Source organism: Carcharhinus amblyrhynchos, chromosome 12 (genome assembly GCF_965287045.1).
Source record: "Carcharhinus amblyrhynchos chromosome 12, sCarAmb.v2.hapA, whole genome shotgun sequence".
Classification (NCBI taxonomy): domain Eukaryota; kingdom Metazoa; phylum Chordata; class Chondrichthyes; order Carcharhiniformes; family Carcharhinidae; genus Carcharhinus; species Carcharhinus amblyrhynchos.
Genome location: NC_137335.1, coordinates 87,750,637 through 87,773,296, shown reverse-complemented (window position 1 = coordinate 87,773,296; position 22,660 = coordinate 87,750,637). Strand labels below are relative to the sequence as shown.

The window sequence follows — 22,660 nt, the reverse complement described above, 5'->3', positions numbered from 1 at the left end:
GCTTTGTCCTGGATGGTGTCAAGCTTCTTGAATGTTGTTGGAGCTGTACCCATCCAGGCAAGTGGGGAGTATTCCATCACACTCCCGACTTGTGCCTTGAGGATGGTGGACAGGCTCTGGGGAGTCAGGAGGTGAGTTACTCACCGCAGTATTCATAGTCTCTGACCTGCTCTTGTAGCCATTGTGTTTATGTGGGGAGTTCAATTGAGTTTCTGGTCAATGGTAACCCCAAGGATGTTGACAGTGGGGGATTCAGTGATGGTTACATCATTGAATGTCAAGGAAAGTGGTTAGAGATTCTCTTATTGATGATGGTCATTGCCTGGCATTTGTGTGGCACGAATGTTACTTGCCCCTTGTCAGCCCAAGCCTGGATATTGTCCAGATCTTGTTGCAAACATGGACTGGGACTACAATTGTGTTAAGGGCTTGGATGGGGAGGAATTTGTGAAGTGTGTTCAGGAAAAATTTCTCAATCAATATGTAGATGGCCCCACACGAGAAGGGGCAAAACTCTTACCTACTCTTGGAAAATAAGAGAGGTCAACTGACCGAAGTGTTAGTGGGGGAGCACTTTGGGACCAGTGACCATAATTAAATTAGTTTTAAAATAGTTGTGGAAAAGGATAGGTCTGGTCCACAAGTTAAAATTCTAAGTTGGGGCAAGGCCAATTTTGATGGTATTAGACAGGAATTTTCAAAAGCTGATTGAAGGAGACTGTTCACAGGTAAAGAAGATCTGGCAAGTGAGAGGCTTTCAAAAGTGAGATAAAGAGAATTCAGGGCCAGCGTGTTCCTGTTAAGTGTGAAGGGTTGGCAGGAGTATGGAACACTGGATCACTACAGATATCGAGGCTCTGGCCAATAAAAGGAAGAAAGTATGTCAGATATAGGGAGTTGGGGGTCAGGTGAATTCCTTGAGGAGTATAGGGCCTAGGAGTACACTTAAAAAGGAAATCAGGAGAGCAAAAAGGAGATATGAGATAGCTTTGGCAAATAAGTTAAAGGAGAATCCAAAGAGATTCCACAAGTATATTAAGAGCAAAAGACTAACCAGCGAAAGAATAGGGCCCCTTAAAGATCAACAAAGTCATCTATGTGCGGAGCCACAGGAGATGGGCGAGATCCTAAATGAATATTTCTCATCAGTATTTACCATGGAGAAAGACATGGAAACTAGGGAATGAGAAAAGTGATGTCGTGAAAAGCATCCTCATTATAGAAGAGGAGATGCTGGAGATCTGAAAATGCATACAGATAGATAAATCCCCAAGACCTGATCAAATATACAGGAAGAAATTGCAGGGCCCCTAATGGAGATATTTGTAACATCGACAGCCACGAGTGAGGTGCCGGAGGGAGGCAAATGTTTTGCGTTATTTAATAAAGGCAGCAGGGAAAATCCAGGGAGCTGCAGGCCTGTGAGCTTGATGTCAGTGGTGGGTAAGTTGTTGGAGGGGATTCTGAGAGACAGGATCTACATACATTTAAATAAAACCATAGAAGATAGGAGCAGGAAGAGGCCATTTGGCCCTTCAAGCCTGCTCTGCCATTTATCATGATCATCATCCAACTCAAATGCCTAATCCTACTTTCTCCCCATAACCTTTGATTCCATTCACCCCCTCTTTAGAGGGGCAAGGACTGATTAGGGATAGTCAGCGTGGCTTTGTGCGTGAGAAATCATGTCTTACAAATTTGATAGAGCTTTTTGAAGGGGTGATCAACAAAATAGATGTGGGCAGTGTAGTCGATGTTGTCTACATGGACTTTAATAAGGCCTTCGACAAGGTACTGCATGGTAGACTGGTCAGTAAGGTTAGATCACATGGGATCCAGGGAGAGCTAACCAATTGGATATAAAATTGGCTTGGCAGTAAGAGACAGAGCGGGGTGGTAGAGAATTGTTTTTCAGACTGGAGGTCTGTGATCAGCAACATGCCGCAAGGATCGGTGCTGGGTCCGCTGTTGTTTGTCACTTATATAAACGATTTGGATGAGAATAGAGGCATGATTAGTAAGGTTAATAACGTCTCTACTTCTCAGGAGACTACAGAACTTTGGCATGTCCATTACGACTCCCACCAACCTTTACAGATGCACTACAGAAAGCATTCTTTCTGGTTGTATCACAGCTTGGTATGGCCCCTTATCTGCCCAAGACCACAACAAACTACAAAGGGTCGTGAGCAAAGCCCAATCCATCATTTAAACCAGCCTCCCACCCATCAACACCATTACACTTCCAGCTGCCTTGGCAAAGCAGCATAATCAAAGACCCCATGCACCCTGGACATTTCCTCTTCCACCTTCTTCCGTCGGGAAAAAGATATAAAAGTTGAGGACATGCACCAACCGACTCAAGAACAGCTTCTTCCCTGCTGCTGTCAGACTTTTGAATGCTGTTACCTCGCATTAAGTTGATCTTTCTCTTGGCTATGACTGTAACACTACATTCTGCACTCTCTCCTTTCCTTCTCTATAACAATATTCTTTTTCTGTATAGTGCACAAGAAACAATACTTTTCACTGTATCCTAATACATATCACAACAATAAATCGAGTCGAAGTAAGTTTGCGGATGACATCAAAATTGGTGGTGTAGCGGACAGCGAAGAAGGTTATCCAGACTACAATGGGATTTGTTCAACTGGGCCAGTGGGCTGAGGAATGGCAGATGCAGTTTAATTCAGATAAATGCCAGGTGCTACATTTTGGTAAGACAGACCAGGACAGGTATACTCAGTTAATATTAGGGCTCTGGGGAATGTTGTCAGAGAGACCTAGGGGTACAGGTAGGTAGTTGCTTGAAAGTGGCGTCACAGGTAGACAGGGTGATGAAGAAGGCATTTGGCACACTTGCCTTTTGGACATTGAGTACAGGGATTGGGATGTTATGTTACAACTGTACAAAATATGCATCGATCATAACGAATCACAGGATACTACAATGTAGAAGATGCCCTTCAGCCCATCCATTCTGCACGACACATGAAAGGACCTGACCTGCCCACCTAATCCCAGTTGCCAGTGCTTAATCCATAGCCTTTAATGTTATAAGGACAAAAGAATAGGAGCAGGAACAGGCCATTTGGCCCCTCAAGCCTGCTCCACCATTCAGTAAGACCATGGCTGATCTTTTTGTGGACTCAGCTCCACTTACCCGCCCGCTCACCATAACCCTTAATTCCTTTACTGTTCAAAAATTTATCTACTCTTGCCTTAAAAACATTCAATGAGGGAGCCTCAACTGCTTCACTGGGCAGGGAATTCCAGATTCACAACCCTTTATGTGAAGAAGTTCCTCCTCAACTCAGTTCTAAATCTGCTCCCCCTTATTTTGAGGCTATGCCCCCTAGTTCTAGTTTCACCCACCCACGGAAACAACTTCCCTGCTTCTATCTTATCTATTCCCTTCATAATCTCATATGTTTCTATAAGATCTCCCCTCATTCTTCTGAATTCCAATGAGTACAGCCCCAGTCTTTTCAGTCTTTCCTCATAAACCAACCCTCTCAACTCCGGAATCAACCTAGTGAATCTCCTCTGCACCCCCTCCAGTGCCAGTATATCCTTTCTCAAGTAAGGGGACCAAAACTGTACACAGTACTCCAGGTGTGGCCTCACCAGCACCTTATACAGCTGCAAAATAACCTCACTGTTTTTAAACTCCATCCCTCTAGCAATGAAGGACAAAATTCCATTTACCTTCTTCACTACCTGCTGCACCTGCAAACCAACTCCTTGAGATTCCTGCACAAAGACACCCAGGTCCCTCTGCACAGCAACATGCTGCAATTTTTTACCATTTAAATAATAATCCATTTTGCTGTTATTCCTAACAAAATGGATGACCTCACATTTACCAACATTGTACTCCATCTGCCAGACCTTCACCCACTCACTTAGACTATCTATATCCCTTTGCAGACTTTCAGTGTCCTCTGCACACTTTGCTCTGCCACTCATCTTAGTGTCATCTGTGAATGTTGACACACTACACTTGGTCCCCAACTCCAAATCATCTACGTAAATCATAAACAATTGCGGTCCCAACACTGATCCCTGAGGCACACCACTAGCCACTGATTACCAACCAGAAAAACACCCATTTACCCACAATCTTTGCTGTCTGTTAGTTAACCAATCCTCTATCCATGCTAATACATTACCCGTAACACTGTGCACCTTTACCTTATGCAGCAGCCTTTGGTGTGGCACCTTGTCAAATGCTTTCTGGAAATCCAGATACACATCCACAGGTTCCCCACTGTCCACTGCACATGTAATGTTCTCAAAGAATTCCACCAAATTAGTCAAACATGACCTGCCCTTCATGAACCCACGCTGCGTCTTACCAAGGGGTCATTTTATATCCAGATATCTTGATATTTCTTCCTTGATGATAGATGCAAGCATTTTCCCTGGTATATTATTACTTACGTGGATTATTACTTACGTGGCGAAAAACTGCAGCAGGCAACGGTGCAGAGGGACCTCGGGGTCCTTGTGCATGAGTCGCAAAAACCCAGCTTGCAGGTGCAGCAGGTGGTCAGGAAGGCGAATGGGATGCTGGCCTTCATAGCGAGGGGGATTGAATATAAAAGTAGAGAGGTCTTGCTGCGGCTGTATAGGGCATTGGTGAGGCCGCAGCTGGAGTACTATGTGCAGTTTTGGGCGCCGTACTTACGCAAGGATATTTTGGCCTTGGAGGGAGTGCAGAGGAGGTTTACTAGGCTGATGCCAGAGTTGAGGGGGTTGAGCTATGAGGAGAGGCTGAATAAACTAGGCTTGTACTCGTTAGAGTTTAGAAGAATGAGGGGAGATCTCATTGAGACGTATAAGATGATGAATGGGATGGATAGGGTAGAGGTGGAGAGACTCTTCCCGCTCAGAAAGGATAGTAGGACTAGGGGGCACAGCCTCAAGATAAAGGGGGGGGGGGGGGGTTTAGAACGGAGTTGAGGAGAAACTTCTTCACTCAAAGGGTGGTGAATCTCTGGAATTCTCTGCCCGTTGAAGTGGTGGAGGCTGCCTCGCTAAATATTTTTAAGACGCGGGTTGATGGGTTTTTGATAAGAGAGGGGATTAAGGGTTATGGGGAGAGGGCGGGAATGTGGAACTGAGCCACGACAGATCAGCCATGATCTTATTGAATGGCAGGGCAGGCTCGAAGGGCTAGATGGCCTACTCCTGCTCCTATTTCTCATGTTCTTATGTTCTTATAGAAGTTAAGCTAACCTGCCCTTTGTCTACCTTGTTTTTCAAACAGTGACATCACATTTGCTGTTTTCCGGTCTCCGGGAACCAACCCAGAGTCCAGTAAATTTTGGTAAATTACCACTGGTGCATTTGCTGTTTCCCCCACCATCTCTTTTAGTTCCCTGGGATACATTCCATCAGGACCAGGAGACTTGTCTACCTTTAGCCCCCATTAACTTGCCCAACACTACCTCCTTCGTGATAATGATCGTTTTTAGGTTCTCACCTGCCAGAGCCTTCCTGTCATCAATTTTTGGCATGTTATTTGTGTCTTCCACTGTGAAGACCGACACAAAATACCTGTTCAATGCCTCAGCCATTTTCTTATATCCAGTTATTACATCCCCCTTCTCATCCCCTAAAGGACCAATGTTTACTTTCGCCACTCTTTTTTGTTTTATATATTTGTAGAAACTTTTGCTATCAGTTTTTATATTCTGAGCTAATTTACTCACATATTCTGTCTTACCTTTCTATATAGTTTTCTTCATGGTTTTCCTTTAAAGTTGACCTTTAAAGATTTCCCAATCTTCTAGTTTCCCACTAATTTTTGCCACTTTGTATGCATTTTCTTTAGATATCCATGGCTGATTATCTCTTTTTCTATTGGTTGATGTGCCAAGTACACATCCAGGTACTTTTTAAAGGATGTGAGGCGTCACGCCTCCACCACCCTCTCAGGCAGTGCATTCCAGACTGACACCACCCTCTGGGTAAAAAGGTTTTTCCTCTAATCCCCCTTAAACCTCCCGCCCTCACTTTTAACTTATGTCCCCTCGTAGGTGACCCTTCAACTAAGGGGTACACCGGCTCTCTATCCACTCTGTCCATGCCCTTCATAATCTTGAACACCTCAATCAGGTCACCCCTCACTAGACTAAAAAAAACTCTTCTGCCCTCACTTGGTCCATATCCCTGCATTCCCTCCCTATTCATGTACCCATCCAGGTGCCTGGCAAATGTTGCTAATGTGCCTGCTTTCACCACCTCCTCTGGCAGCGCGTTCCAGGCACTCACCACTCTGCGTGAAAAACCTCCCCCGCACATCTCTCTTAAACTTTCCCCCTCTCACCTTGAACCTGTGCCCTCTTGTAATTGACACTTCCACCCTGGGAAAATCCTCTGACTATCCACCCTGTCTACGCCACTCATAATTTTGTAGACCTCTATCAGGTCTCCCCTCAGCCTCCATCTTTCCATTGAAAACAATCCTAGATTAATTATTCAACCTCTCCTCAACATAATGCCTCGAGACCACGCAACATCCTGGTGAACTTTCTTTCCAAAGCTTCCACATCCTACTAATAGTGTGGCAACCAGAGGGATAATGGCCCAAACACAGGCAAGTGTCACTAGTTCAACTTAGGAAACCAGATTAGCATGGACAAGTTGGCCAAAGTGCCTGCTTTCATGCTGATTATCTCTACAGCTACTGGAGCAATATCTGGAAATATCACACTTTTCTTTCTTGATACACAGACCATGTGCTTGAAGATGTTCCAATATTGCTTCTAAATTATTCAATACTCTTGTTCATTGCACGCTGTAATTAGAACGTCATCCAAGTAATATTGTACACCAGCGAGACCACTTAAAATCTGATACATTGATCTTTGGAATAGGGCTAGGGCAGATGTTATTCCAAAAGGCAATCTTTTATAAAGAAAAGGATCTTTTTATAAGTAACGATGGTAGACAATAGTTGCGATTCAGCAGCTACATGCATCAGTAAATATGAATTTCACCCACCTGATAACCCAGCAAATAAATCTTCAATAAAAGGAAGCAGATATTGATGAGCATAAAACAATGGATTCGTAGTTGTTCTAAACTCACCACAAATATGAACTGGCCATCTGGTTTCATCACAGGTACGATGGGGGTAGCCCAATCACTCATTGTAACTGGCTTTAGTATGCCATTGTTAACAAGATGTACTAATTCTTCTTCAATCTTGGGATGAATTGCATATGGCACCGTTCTTGTTTTGAGACTTTTTGGTTGACTATTAGCCTTTGTCTTGAGTTAGAATCCGATATATGGGAGTCTTTTAAAAGTCAGTTGTCAACAATTCAGGGCAAGTATGTCCCTGTAAAAATGAAGGATAAAGATGGCAAAATTCGAGAACCTTGAATGATGAGAGATTGTGAGCTTAATGAAAAAGGAGGCAAACATAAATTTCAGGAAATTGAAAATGGATAAGGCTCTTGAGGAATACAAAGATAGCAGGAAAGAGCTTGCACAGTGACTTAGGAGGGCAAAAAGGGGCCACGAAATATCCTTGGCAGGCGGGATTTAAAAGAATCCCAAGGCTTTTTATGAATATATGAGGAGGAAGAGGGTAGCTAAGCAAAAGGTGGATCCACTTAAGGACAGTGGAGGGAATTTGTGTGCAGCGCCAGACGAGGTGAGTGAGGTCCTTAACGAGTACTACGCTTCAGAATTCACAAAGCAGAAGGATGTGGTGGATGGTGAGAGTAGAAAGGAAGATGTTGACATTCTAGGACATGTTAAGATAAAAAGGGAGGAGATACCAGAGGTCCCCAGAGACAAATAGTGTCTACCCCAGAATATTGAGAGAAGTGAGGGAAGAAATTACTGAGGGTTTGGCCAAATTCTTTGTATCCTCACTCGCCATGAGCAAAGTACCAGAGGATTGGATAATAGCTAACACTGACCTCTGTTTAAGAAGGGTAGAAGAGACAATCTGGGAAATTACAGCCTATGAGCCTTACATCAGTGGTGGGGGAATTATTGGGGAAGATTCTTAGGGACAGTATTTACTCAACCTGGAACAGAATAGGCTTATTAGTGATAGGCAACATTGTTTTATGAAGGGGGTTGTGTCTCACAATCTTGATTGAGATCTTTGTGGAAGTGACAAGAAAAATTGACCAGGACAGGGCAGTGGGTGTTGTATACATGGCCTTCGATAAGGTTCCTGATGGCAGGTGAAGTCATATGGGATCCAAGGTGAGCTGGTAAGATGGATACAAAATTGGGTTGGGCATAGAAAGCAGAAAGTAGCAGTGGAAGGGTACTTTTCTAACTGGAGGTCTGTGACAAGCATTGTTCCACACGAATCATCACTGAGGCTACTGTTGTTTGGAATATATATAAATGATTTGGAGGAAAATGTAGGTGGCCTAATTAGTAAATTTGCAAATGACACAAAAATTGGGAGAGTGGCGGATAGTGAGGCGGATTGTCAGAGGATGCAGCAGATTATAAATTGGCTGGAGACCTGGGCCAAAAGATGGTAGATAGAATTTAACCGGACAAATGTGAAGTGATGTGATTTGGAAGGTCTACTGCAGAAAGAGTATACAGTAAATGATGGAGCCCTTCGAAATATTAGCATACAGAGGGATCTGGGGGTGCAGATCCACAGTTCCCCTAAGGTGGCAACTCAGATGGACAAGGTGGTCAAGAAGGCGTATAGCATGCTGGCCTTCATTGGTTGGGGTGTTGAGTATTAGAACTGGAAAATCACATTGCAATTGTATAAGACTTTGGTTAGACCGCATTTGGAGTATTGTATACAACACTGGCTGCCACACTACTGCAAGGAGGGGTGCAGGTGAGATTCACCAGGATGCTTCCTGAGATGGAAAATTGAAGTTATGAAAAGAAGTTGCATAAACTTAGGTTATTTTCACTGCAGCAGGTAAGACTGAGGGGCGACCTGATAAAGGCATATTAGAGTCTTAGAGGTTTACAGCATGGAACAGGCCCTTTGGCCCAACTTGTCCGTGCCGCTCTTTTTCTTTTAAAACACCTACGCTAATCACAGTTGCCCACATTTGGCCCATATCACCTCTATATCCACCGTACCCATGAAACTAAATGCTTCTTAAAAGATAAAATTGTACCCGCCTCTACTACTACCTCTGGCAGCTTGTTCCAGACACTCACCACCTTCTGTGTGAAAACACTGCCCCTCTGGACACTTCTGTATCTCTCCCCTCTCACCTTAAACCTTTGCCCTCTAGTTTTAGACTCCCCTACCTTTGGGAAAAGATATTGACTATCTACCTTGTCTATGCCCCTCATTATTTTAAAGACATCTATAAGGTCACCCCTCAGCCTCCTACCCTCCAGAAAAAGAAGTCCCAGTCAATTCAGCCTCTCCTTAAAACTCAATCCATCAAGTCCCAGTAGCATCCCAGTAAATCTTTTCTGCACTCTTTCTAGTTTAATAATATCCTTTCTATAATAGGGTGATCAGAATTGCACACAGTATTCCAAGTGTGGCCTTACCAATGTCTTCAACAAGACACCCCAACTCCTGTATTCAATGTTCTGGCCGATGAAACCAAGCATGCTGAATGCCTTCTTCACCACTCTGTCCACCTGTGACTCCACTTTCAAGGAGCTATAAACATGTACCCCTAGATCTCTTTGTTTGATAACTTTCCCCAGCGCCCTATCATTAACTGACCAAGTCCTGTCCTGATTCAATCTACCAAAATGCATCCCTGGTTTCCGGGATGGCAGTTCAGGCAGTAAGCTGCATCTCCTGTGGGATGTATGTGGTGAGGGACTCTAGTAGTGTTTCAGGTGATTTTACTTGTAGGAAGTGTGTTAGATTGCAGCTTCTGGAGGAGCGTGTAAAGGAGCTGGAGGTGGAATTAGAGGAGCTCCGCATAATTCGGGAGGCGGAGGAGGACATCGATAGGAGTTATAAGGAGATAGTCACTCCTAGAAATGAGTCTTGGGTCACTGCCAGGAAGAGGGGAAAGAAGCAATTGGGGGGACAATCCCCTGGGGCTGTTCCCCTCCAAAATAGGTTTTCGGTCCTGGAGGCTACAGTTGAGGAGGAATCAACTGGGGATAGCCAAAGGGAGCAGGTCTCTGGGGGTGAGCCTATTGTAAAAGCTCAGGTGGTTAGGGGATGTAAAAGATTGGGCCTTGTGATTGGGGACTCTACAGTTAAGGGGACGGATAGGAGAGTCGGAAGTAATGGTAGGGACTCAGGGCTGGTGTGTTGCCTACCAGGGGCTGGGGTCCGGGATGTATCAGAAAGGGTATTCAGGACTCTTAGGGGAGAGGGAGATCAACCCCAAGTTATAGTTCATGTGGGGACGCATGACATAGGGAGGTTAAGAGAAGGGGATATTAAGCAGAGATTTATGGAGTTGGGGTGGAAACTAAAGGCCAAGTCTGATAGAGTGGTTATCTCCGGACTCTTGCCTGTGCCACGGGATAGTTTAGAGAGGAATAGAGAGAGGGAAAGTTTGAACTCGTGGCTGAGGGGATGGTGCAGGAGGGAGGGGTTCAGGTACTTGAGCAATTGGGGCTTGTTCTGGGGAAGGTGGGACCTCTATAAGAATGATGGTCTACACCTGAATCAGAGGGGAACCAATATCCTGGGGGGTACATTTGCTAAGGCTATGCAGGGAGGTTTAAACTGATTTGGAGGGGGGGTGGGATCCTGAGTAGAGGGGGTGAAAGTGAGGGGGGCATAGATGGGGACTGCAATGCACGGCATCTTGGGGCTGGGGCGGAGCAGGGTTTGAAATGCGTATACTTTAATGCGAGGAGTATTCGCAATAAAGTGGATGAACTTGCAGCGTGGATCAGTACCTGGGACTTTGATGTTGTGGCCATTTCAGAGACATGGATAGAGTAGGGTCAGGAATGGTTGTTGCAGGTCCCAGGGTTCAAATGTTTTAGTTGGAGTAGAGGAGGAGGTAGAAGGGGGGGTGGGGTAGCATTATTGGTCAAGGACTGTATCACAGTGTCAGAAAGGAAGTTTGATGAGGACTTGTCTGTTGAGGTAGTATGAGCGGAGATTAGAAATAGGAGAGGGGAGGTCACCCTGTTGGGAGTCTTTTATAGACCTCCTAAAAGTTCTAGAGAGGTTGAGGAAAGGATTGCGGAGACGATCCTGGTTAGGAGTGAAAGTAATAGGGTAATTGTTATGGGGGACTTTAACTTTACTAATATTGATTGGAATTGCTGTAGCTCAAGCTCGTTAGAGGGGTCAGTTTTTGTACAAAGCGTGCAGGAGGGTTTTTTGAGTCAGTATGTAGATAAGCCAACTGGAGGTGAGGCTATATTGGATTTGGTGCTGGGAAATGAGCCAGACCAGGTGCTAGACTTGGAAGTTGGGTTGCATTTTGGTGATAGTGACCACAATTCGGTTACGTTCACCTTAGTGATGGAAAGGGATAGGCATGAACCTCAGGCCAGTAGTTTTAGCTGGGGGAAGGGTAATTATGAGGCTATTAGGAAGCATAGGTTGGACTAGGAGATTACAGGGACTGGGAATGTCCGAAATGTGGAGTCTTTTCAAGGAGCAGCTACTGCGAGTCTGTGATAGGTATGTCCCTGTCAGGCAAGGAGGAATTGGTAGGGCTAGGGAACCGTGGTGCACTAAAAAAGTTGATTCGTTGGTTAAAAAGAAAAAGGAGGCTTATGTTCGGATGAGACTTGAGGGCTCAGGTAGTGCACTAGAAAACTTTAGATTGGCTAGGAGGGAGTTGAAGAGTGAGTTAAGAAGGGCTAAAAGAGGACATGAGAAGACTTTGGCTGATAGGATTAAGGAGAATCCTAAGGCGTTCTATAGGTATGTCAAGAACAGAAGGTTGGTTAGGGCAAGATTAGGGCCAGTTATAGACAGCAGAGGGAAGTTATGTGTGGAACCGGAAGAGATTGGAGAGGCATTGAACTAATATTTCTCTTCGGTGTTCACACAGGGGGACAAGAATATAGCTGAGGAGGACACAGGGTTGCAGGGGAGTAGAATAGACAGTATTACAGTTGATAAGGAGGATGTGCTGGATATTCTTGAGGGATTGAAGATAGATAAGTCCCCTGGTCCGGATGGGATTTACCCTAGGATTCTCTGGGAGGCAAGAGAAGTGATTGCAGAGCCTCTGGCTCTGATCTTCAGGTTGTCGTTGGCCTCTGGTATAGTACCGGAAGATTGGAGGTTAGCGAATGTTGTCCCATTGTTTAAGAAGGGGAACAGAGACTTCCCCGGGAATTATAGACCGGTGAGTCTCACTTCTGTTGTGGGTAAGGTTTTAGAAAAAATTATTAGGGATAGGATTTATAGTTATTTGGAGAGTAATGAATTGATTGGAGATAGTCAGCATGGTTTTGTAGCGGGTAGGTCGTGCCTTACTAACCTTATTGAGTTTTTTGAAAAAGTGACCAAAGAGGTGGATGGGGGTAAGGCAGTTGACGTAGTATATATGAATTTTAGTAAGGCGTTTGATAAGGTTCACCATGGTAGGCTTCTGCAGAAAATGCAGATGTATGGGATTGAGGGTAATCTAGGAAATTGGATCAGGAATTGGCTAGCAGATAGGAGACAGAGGGTGGTGGTTGATGGTAAATATTCGTCATGGAGTTCGGTTACGAGTGGTGTGCCTCAGGGATCAGTTTTGGGGCCACTGCTGTTTGTAATTTTTATTAATGATCTGGATGAGGGTATAGTTGGGTGGATTAGTAAATTTGCTGATGACACCAAAGTTGGAGGTGTGGTAGATTGTGAGGAAGGGTGTCATAGTTTGCAGGAAGACTTGGACAGGTTGCAGAGCTGGGCCGAGAGGTGGCGGATGGAGTTTAATGCGGAGAAGTGTGAGGTAATTCACTTTGGTAAGAATAACAGATGTGTCGAGTATAGGGCTAACGGGAGGACTTTGAATAGTGTGGATGAACAGAGGGATCTAGGTGTATGTGTACATAGATCCCTGAAAGTTGGGAATCAAGTAGATAGGGTTGTTAAGAAGGTATACGGTGTCTTGGCGTTTATTGGTAGGGGGATTGAATTTAGGAGTCGCAGTGTCATGTTGCAACTGTACACAACTCTGGTGCGGCCGCACTTGGAGTACTGTGTGCAGTTCTGGTCCCCACATTACAGGAAGGATGTGGAGGCTTTGGAGAGGGTGCAGAGGAGGTTTACCAGGATGTTGCCTGGTATGGAGGGGAGGTCCTATGAGGAGAGACTGAGGGATTTGGGATTGTTTTCGCTGGAAAGAAGGCAACTAAGAGGGGATCTTATTGAAACATATAAGATGATTAGAGGTTTAGATAGGGTGGACAGTGATAGCCTTTTTCCTCGGATGGAGAAAGCTAGCACGAGGGGGCATGGCTTTAAATTAAGGGGGGGTAGTTATAGGACGGATGTCAGGGGTAGGTTCTTTACCCAGAGGGTGGTGAGGGATTGGAATGCCCTGCCTGCTGCGGTTGTAAATGCGCCTAGTTTGGGGGCGTTTAAGAGATCCGTGGATAGGTTTATGGACGAAAAGGGATTGGTTTAGGTTAGAGGGTCATTGTTTTTTTTTAACTGGTCGGCGCAACATCGTGGGCCGAAGGGCCTGTTCTGCGCTGTAATGTTCTATGTTCTATCACCTCGCATTTGTCTAAATTAAACTCCATCTGCCATTCGTCAGTCCATTGGCCCATGACAATTGGAGATAACTTTCTTCACTGTCCACTATGCCACCAATCTTGGTGCCATCTGCAAACTTACTAACCATGCCTCCTAAATTCTCATTCAGATCATTAATATAAATGATAAATAACAGTGGACCCAGCACTGATCCCTGAGGAACACTGCTGGTCACAGTTCTCCAGTTTGAAAAACAACTCTCTACAACCACCCTCTGGCTTCTGTCAAGAAGTCAATTTTGTATCCATTTAGATACCTCACCCTGGATCCTGTGAGATTTAACTTTATGCAACAACCTACCATGCAGTACCTTGTCAAAGGTCTTGCTAAAGTCCATGTAGACAACATCTGCTGCAGTGCCCTCATCTACCTTCTTCGTTACCCCTTCAAAAGACTCAATTAAATTTTTGAGACATAATTTTCCACTCACAAAGTCATGCTGACTGTCTTTAATCAGTCCTTGCATCTCTAAATGCCTGCAGATCCTGTCTCTCAAAATACCTTCCAACAATTTACCCATTACAGATGTGAGGTTCACTGGCCTGTAGTTCCCAGGCTTTTCCCTGCAGCTCTTTTTAAACAAAGGCACAACATTTGCCACACTCCAATCTTCAGGCACCTCACCCGTGACTATCGATGATTCAAATATCTCAGCTAGGGCAATTTCCTCCCTAGCCTCCCAGAACGTCCTGGGATACACTTCATCAGGTCCCAGGGATATATCTACCTTGATGCACTTTAAGACTTCCTCTGTAATATGTACACTCCTCAAGATATCACTATTTATTTCCCCAAGTTCCCTAATATCCATGCTTTTCTCAACTGTAAATACTAATGAGAAATATTCATTTAGGATCTCGCCCATCTCTTGTGGATCCGCATATAGATCACCTTGTTGATCTTTAAGAGGCCCTATTCTCTCCCTACAGGCCAGTGAGCCTCACAAGATTATGAGAGTCATGGACGGAAGCAGCTATTCCCCTTAGTTGAAGGGTCAGTCACAAGTAGACATCGGTTCAAGGTGAGGGGCAGGAAGTTTAGGGCCGGGACGTGAGGAAAAACCTTTTTACCCAAAGCGTGGTGATGTTCTGGAATACACTGCCTGGGAGGGTGGTAGAAGTGGGTTACCCCACATTTGTTACCATGGCACACGGTAACATTCAAGGCTATGAGCCAAGTGCTGGTAAATGGGATTAGATAGGAGTTTAGATGTTTCTAATGTGTCGCAGCAGAGTCAACGGGCCGAATGGCCTCTTTTGCGTTGTATGGTTTGATAATTCTTGTTTGTAATTGGTGAAGGTTATTGCTAATTTTATTCTTATATGTTAAATGCATTCTTAAATAAACTTTGTTTGATAAAATCTCCCTAGGGATCATTTGAATCATACCTGGGCTAGAACATCTCATGCTTACCCTGGCCAATTCAAAGTGCAAAACTTACAGTCTAGGCTGACTTCATAAAATACCTTGGAGTTTCTGACCTGGATTATAACAAAGGCCCTGTGTAACTGCAGCAAGTAACTGCAGCAAGACATCCCTGCTCCTGTATTAAAATCCTCTTACAATGAATGAATAACAAAGGAACAAAAATCAGTGCAGTACAGGACAGGTCCTTCAGCCCACCAAACCTGAGCCAACACACATGACACCTTCCTCAAAACCTTTTGCCTCTATATGGTCCATATCTCTCTATTCCCTGCCTATTCACGGACCTGTCTAGATGACTTTGTATCTGCTTCTACCACTTCCTCTAGCAGCGAATTCCAAGCACTTACCACCGTCTGTGTAAAAAAGAACTTGCCTCTCGCATCTCCTTTAAATGTTCCCTCTTTTACCTTAAACCTCTATCCCATAGTAATTAACATTTCTACCCTGGGAGAAAGACTCCAACTATTCATTCTATCCATACCTCTCATAATTTTGTAAACTTCAATCAGGTCGCTCCTAAGTCTCTGACATTCAAGTGAAAACAAACCAGGTTTGTTCAATCTCTCCTCATAACTAAGACCTTCCAATCCAGGCAACATCCTAGTAAACGTTTTCTGTACCCTCTCCTGAGGGTACCAGTCGTACCAGTAGTACAGGCAGGTACAATTTTGCTTTTAAAATGCATTTAGACAGATACATGGGTAAAATGGGTATGGAGGGATTTGGGCCAAATGCGGGCAACTGGGACTAGCTTAGTGGTAAAAACTGGGCGGCATGGACAAGTTGGGCCAAAGGGCCTGTTTCTATGCTGGAAACCTCTATGACACTATGATTAGTGTACGAGGACACCCAGGCTTCATTGCACATTTCCCTCTCCTACTTTATGGCCATTCAGATAATAATCTACCTTTCCATTTTTGCAACTGAAGTGGATAACCTCACATTTATCCACATTATGTTGTACCTGCCAGTCAACTGCCCACTCACTCAGACTATCCAAATCACACTGAAACATCTCTGCATCCTCTTCGCAGCTTCCCACCCAGCTTTGTGTCACCTCCAAATTCCCTCATTTAAATCATTAACATATGTTGTGAATAGCTGGAGTCCCAGCACTGATCCTTGTGAAATCTTGTCAATCATTCTGTGAAATCTTGTCAAAAGCCTGCTGTAGTCGAAATAGACCACATCCACTGCCTCATCAACTCTACTAGATACATCCTCAAAGAATTCCAGTTGATTTGTCAAGCATGATTTCCCTTCCATAAATCCATGTTGATTCTGTCCAATCCTGCCACTGTTTTGCTACAAAATCTTTGATAATGGATTCCAGAATTTTCCCCATTACAGACGTCAGGCTGATTGGTCTATAATTCCCTGTTTTCTCCCTATCTCCCCTTTTAAATAGTGGGGTTACATTAGCTATCCTCCAATCTGGAGGAGTTGTTTCAAAGTCTATAAAATTTTGGAAGATAACCACCAATGTATTCATTATTTCTTGGACCACTTCCTTAAGAACTCTGGGATGTAGAGTATCAGGACCTGAAGATTTATCCACCTTCAATCCCATCAGTTTCCCCAACACCATTTCTCTAATGCTAATCTCCTTCAGTTCCGCCCTCTCACTAAGCCCTGGGTTCCCCAACATTTCTGAAATCTTAACTGTGTCCTCCTTTGTGAAGACGAAACCAAAGTATGTGTTCAGTTGGTCAGCCATTTCTTGGTACCTCATTATAAATTCCACTGACTGCGAAGGACCTTCATTTGTCTTCACCAGTCTTTTCCTCCTCACATATCTATAGAAATTTTTACAGTTTTTATGTTCCCTGCAAGATTATTCTCATACTTTCTTTTCCCCCTTCTTACTCAATCCCTTGGTCCTCTTTTGCCAAATTCTAAATTGCTTCCAATCCTCAGGTCTGTTGTTATTCTTGGCTAATTTGTGAGCCTCTCCCTTGGATCTAATTTCCCTTGTAAGCCATGGTTTGGCCACCTCTCCAGTTTTGTTTTTGCGCAGACAGGAATAAACAATTGCTACAGTTCACCCATTACGCTCGTTAAATGTTCGCCATTGTCTATCCCCCATCACTCCTTTAAGTAATGTTTCCTAATCTATCATCGCCAACTCACACCTCATATCATCCTAGTTTCCTTTATTAAGATTCAGAATCCGAGTCTCAGAATCAACTACATCACTCTACATCCTGATGAAAAATTCTATCATGGGATCTCGCACAACCAGATTGGCAATGATTTCTTTCTCATTACACAACACCCAGTCTAGAATTGCCTGCTCTCTAGGTGATTCCTCAACATATTGTCCAGGAAACCATCCCGTCTAAATTTCAGAAATTCCTCTACAATGGTATCGTAACTAATCTGATTAGACACCTTCTTCACAACTTATTTTTGTACCTATCTTTGTATCGTCAGCAAATTTGGCTACAATACCCTCTATCCTTCACCCCAGTCATGGATTTAGATGATAAATAGTTGTGGCCCCAGTACCAAACCCTTGGCACTCTGCTAGTTACAGTTTGAGAGTCTGTGTCTGGACCCTATGCCGAATGAGAATCGGTGTGGGTGGAAGTTGTAATCCAGTGAGAGCCGTGTTTTTATGGAGAAGATGGCATTGTTAATGCTGGAGTTTCAGTATAATGTACAAATCAACTGCTAAAGGGGTTATGCGTGTCACTAGCTGGTACAATGCCAATTGCTACTCTGGAGTTCAGAGTTCATTCAACCCCACGCACACATGCATTTTCAAATTCGACCCTAACAGTAACCATTTTCACCAACACATTAAGCAGTACAGGAGACAGCAAAATCAAACTGGAGTACAGCTAATTGGAGGCTGGAATCACAACGTGACGCGCGCGCACACACAACGAGACAGGCACACAGCGAGAGACACACACATACACCCAGTAAGACACACACACAGCGAGACACACAGATACACACATAGACACCCAGACACACAGAAACCCACACAGACACGGGGAGAACACACAAACTCCACACAGACAGTGACCAAGCCGGGAATGGAATCGGGTCCCTGGCGCTGTGAGGCCATTTGCGATTCCTCTCATTCTGAAGCAGTCCATGGCCAAATGCAACAAGACCTGGACAATAGTCAGGCTTGGGCTGATGGGTGGCAAGTAACGTGCGCCACTCAAGTGCCAGGCAATGACCATCACCAAAAAGAGAGGATCTAACTATCGCCACTTGGGCACACAGTGCTTAGCATTGCTGCCTCACAGTGCTAGGGACCGGGGTTTGTTTCCCGGCTTGGGTCGCTGTCCGTGCGGAGTCTGCACGTTCTTCCTGTGTCTGTGTGGGCTTCCTCCAGGTGCTCTGGTTTCCTTCCACAGTGCAAAAGACATGCTGGTTAGGTGCACTGGCCATGCCAAATCCTCCCTGAGTGTACCCAAACAGGCACCGGAATGTGGCATTTAGGGGATTTTCGCAGTAAATTCATTGCAGTGTTAATGTAAGCCTACTGGTGACACTAATAAATAAACTTTAAACTTTGACATGCAACGGCATTACCATCGCTGAACCACGGCCCGCCCCGCCCCTCCCCCTGCCCCCCCGCCATCTCCCCCCCCCGCCCCCCCCCACACCCCACCACCACCCCCCACCCACCACCACCCCCCCCACCACCCCCCCACCACCACCCCCCCCCCCCCACCACCCCCCCCACCACCACCCCCCCCCTCCCCCACCACCACCCCCCCCTCCCCCACCACCACCCCCCCCCTCTCCCCCACCACCACCCCCCCCCTCTCCCCCACCACCACCCCCCCCCTCCCCCACCACCACCCCCCCCACCACCACCACCACAACCAATATCAACATCTTGGGTGTTGGCATTGACCAGAAAATGAACTGGAGTAGCCAACAATTAGTCTGGCTATCCAAGCAGGTCAAAGGCTAGGAATCCTGTGATGAGTAACTCACCTCCTGACTTCCCAAACCTGTCCATTTTCTAGGAGGCAAGTGTGATGGAATACTCTCCACTTGCCTGAATAAGTGCAGCTCAAACAACACTTAAGAAACTTGACAGCTGTACAGGACAAACAGCACACTAGTGTGTACCATCTACAAGACACACTGCAGGAACTCACCAAGGTTCTTTGGGCAGCACCTTCCAAACCCACGGCCATTACGACCAAGGGCAACAGCAGCAGATTCCTGGGGATACCACCACTAGGAGGTTCCCCTCCAAGTCACTCAGCATCCTACGAGGAAAGATTGTGGATGTTGTTCCTTTATTCAAGAAAGGGAGTAGAGATAGCCCAGGAAATTATAGACCAGTGAGTCTAACCTCAGTGGTTGGTAAGTTGATGGAGAAGCTCCTGAGAGGCAGGATTTATGAACATTTGGAGAAAGTATAATATGATTAAGAATAGTCAGCACGGCTTTGTCACAGGCAGATCATGCCTTACGAGCCTGATTGAATTTTTTGAACATGTGACTAAACACATTGATGAAGGAAGAGCAGTAGATGTAGTATATCTGGACTTCAGCAAGGCATTTGATAAGGTGCCCCATGCAAGGCTTATTGAGAAAGTGAGAGGGCATGGGATCCAAGGGGACATTACTTTGTGGATCCAGAACTGGCTTGCCCACAGAAGGCAAAGAGTGGTTATAGATGGGTCATATTCTGCATGGAGGTCGGTCACCAGTGGAGTGCCCCAGGGGTCTGTTCTGGGACCCTTACTGTTTGTGATTTTTATAAATGACCTGGATGAGGAAGTGGAGGGATGGGTTGGTAAGTTTGCTGATGACACAAAGGTTGGAGGTGTTGTGGATAGTGTGGAGGGATGTCAGAAGTTACAGCGAGACAGTGAAAGGATGCAAGACTGGGCAGAGAAGTGGCAGATGGACTTCAACCCAGATAAGTGTGAAATGAGTCATTTTGGCAGGTCAAATAGGACGTCAGAATATAATATTAATGGTAGAACTCTTGGCAGTGTGGAAGATCAGAAGGATCTTGGGGTCTGAGTTCATAGGACGCTCAAAGCAGCTGCGCAGGTTGTAGCTGTGGTTAAAAAGGCGTATGGTGTACTGGCCTTCATCAATCGAGGGATTGAGTTTAGGAATCGAGAGATAATGCTGCAGCTATATAGGACCCTGGTCAGACCCCACTTGGAGTACTGAGCTCAGTTCTGGTCACCTCATTATAGGGAGGATGTGGAAGCCATAGAAAGGGTGCAGAGGAGATCTACAAGGATGTTGCCTGGATTGGGGAACGTGCCTTAAGAGGACAGGCTGAGGGAGCGCGGCCTTTTCTCCTTGGAGAGACGAAGGATGAGGGGTGACCTAATAGATGGACAGGTTTGGGAAGTCAGGAGGTGTGTTACTCACCACAGGATTCCTAGCCTTTGACCTGCTCGGATAGCCAGAGTAATTGTTGACTACTCCAGTTCATTTTCTGGTCAATGCTAACACCCAAAATGTTGATATTGGTTTTGTGTGTATGTGTGTGTGTGTGTGTGTGTGTGTGTGTTGGTGGGGGGGGGGGGGGGGGGGGGAGAGTGTTCAGCGATGGTAATGCCATTGCACGTCAAAGGTGTATAATAGAGGTGTATAAAATGTTGAGAGGTATCGATCGAGCTGCCAGTCAGAGGCTTTTTCCCAGGGCTGAAATGGTTGCCACAAGAGGACACAGGTTTAAGGTGCTGGGGAGTAGGTACAGAGGAGATGTCAGAGGTAAGTTTTTCACTCAGAGGGTAGTGGGTGTGTGGAATGGGCTGCTGGCAACGGTGGTGGAGGCGGATTCGATAGGGTCTTTCAAGAGATTTTTAGATAAGTACATGGAACTTAGCAAGGTAGAGGGTTATAGGTAAGCCTAGTAATCTCTAAGGTAGGGACATGTTCAGCACAACTTTGTGGGCCAAAGGGCCTGTATTGTGCTGTAGTTTTTCTATGTTTCCATGATTCTATGATTCCTATTCTTAATAAGATTAAGGGTTATAGGTAAGTCTAGTAGGTAGGGACATGTTCGGTGCAACTTGTGGGTCGAAGGGCCTGTCGGTGCTGTAGTTTTTCTATGTTTCTATCAGATAGGTGAAGAGAAAAAGATTGGTGAAGACAAATGTAGGTTCCTTTATAATGGAATTTATAATGGGGAACAAAGAAATAGCTGACCAACTGAATACATACTTTGAATCTGTCTTCACAAAGGAGGACACAAGTAACATACCCAAAATGTTGGGAATACAGAGCTTAGTGAGAGGGAGGAACTGAAGGAAGTCAGTATGAGGTGAGAAATGGTGTTGAGGAAGCTGATGGGATTGAAAGCCAATAAATCCCATCAGGAAGTGGCCCAGGAAATAATGGATGGATTGGTATAAAGGCAAAATACTATGGATGCTGGAATCTGAAACAAAAACAGAAACTGCTGCACCAACTCAACAGGACTGACAGCATCTGCTCTGGTTTCTCTTCATCTTAATTCTAAAAGGTTTATTCCTTATTCTCAAACTATGACCCCTAGTTCTGGACTGTCCCGCCATCTTCCTGAATCTACCCTGTCTTTTCCTGATCTGATTTATTATTGTCACATGCATTAACATTCATTGAAAAGTATTGTTTCTTGCGCTATACGGATAAAACATACCGTTCATAGAGAAGGAAATGACAGAGTGCAGAATGTAGTGTTACAGTCATAGATAAGGTGTAGCGAAAGATCAAATTAATGCAAGGTAGCTCCATTCAAAAGCCTGACAGCAGCAGGGAAGAAGCTGTTCTTGAGTCCATCGGTACATGGCCTCAGACTTTTGCCTTTTTTTCCCCAAAGGAAGGTGGTGGAAAAGAGAATGTCCGGGGTGCGTGGGATCCTTAATTATGCTGGCTGCTTTGCTGAGACAGTGGGACATGTAGAGAGAATCAATGGATGGGAGGTTGGTTTGCAAGATGGATTGGACCACCTTCACAACTCTGTAGTTTGTGGTCTTGAACAGAGCAGAAGCCATACCAAGTTATGATACATCCAGAATGAATGCTTTCTATGGTGCACTCTCATTCTTCTAAAGTTGGTGACAGGCATGCCGAATTTCTTTAGCCTCTTGAGAAAGTGAGCGTGGAAGAGACCAGGACAGGTTGTTGGACACCTAGAAACGTGAAACTCTCGACCCTTTCCACCTCATCACCGTTGATGTAGGTCATGTCCTCCACTCTGCTTCCTGAAGTCAACAACTATCTCCTTTATTTTACTGACACTGAGGAAGTGATTATTGTCATCTCACCATTTCACCAGGTTCTCTCTCTCTTTCCCATACTCCGTCTCACCATTGTTTGAAATGATGACCCACTATGGTGGTATCATCAGCAAACTTGAAAATGGAGTTGGAGGGGAATTTGGCCACACAGTCACAGATTTATAAAGAGTATAGTAGGGGGTGAGAACACAGCCTTGTGGGGCACCAGTGTTGAGGTAAATCATGGAGAAAGTTTTGTTGCCTATCCTTGCTGATCGCTGTAAACTTGTTAGAATTTTGTAAGTTTCTATGAGATCCACTCTCATTCTTCGAAAGTCCAGTGAATATAATCCAAACC

General features: G+C 45.0%; 1 protein-coding gene across 7 annotated transcripts in view; it reads right to left on the bottom strand.

The window, feature by feature from the left end:
• Positions 1–22,660, bottom strand: part of ncoa1 (nuclear receptor coactivator 1) — a 120,844-nt gene that overhangs the window by 68,012 nt on the left and 30,172 nt on the right. For 3 of the 7 annotated variants that reach the window (XM_080200894.1, XM_080200898.1, XM_080200896.1), the window contains one exon: positions 7,099–7,351. The exons of the other annotated variants lie outside the window; for them this stretch is intronic. The gene's annotated coding sequence lies outside the window, so the exon portion shown is untranslated. The remainder of the gene's footprint in view (positions 1–7,098; positions 7,352–22,660) is intronic. 7 annotated transcript variants of the gene reach the window in all.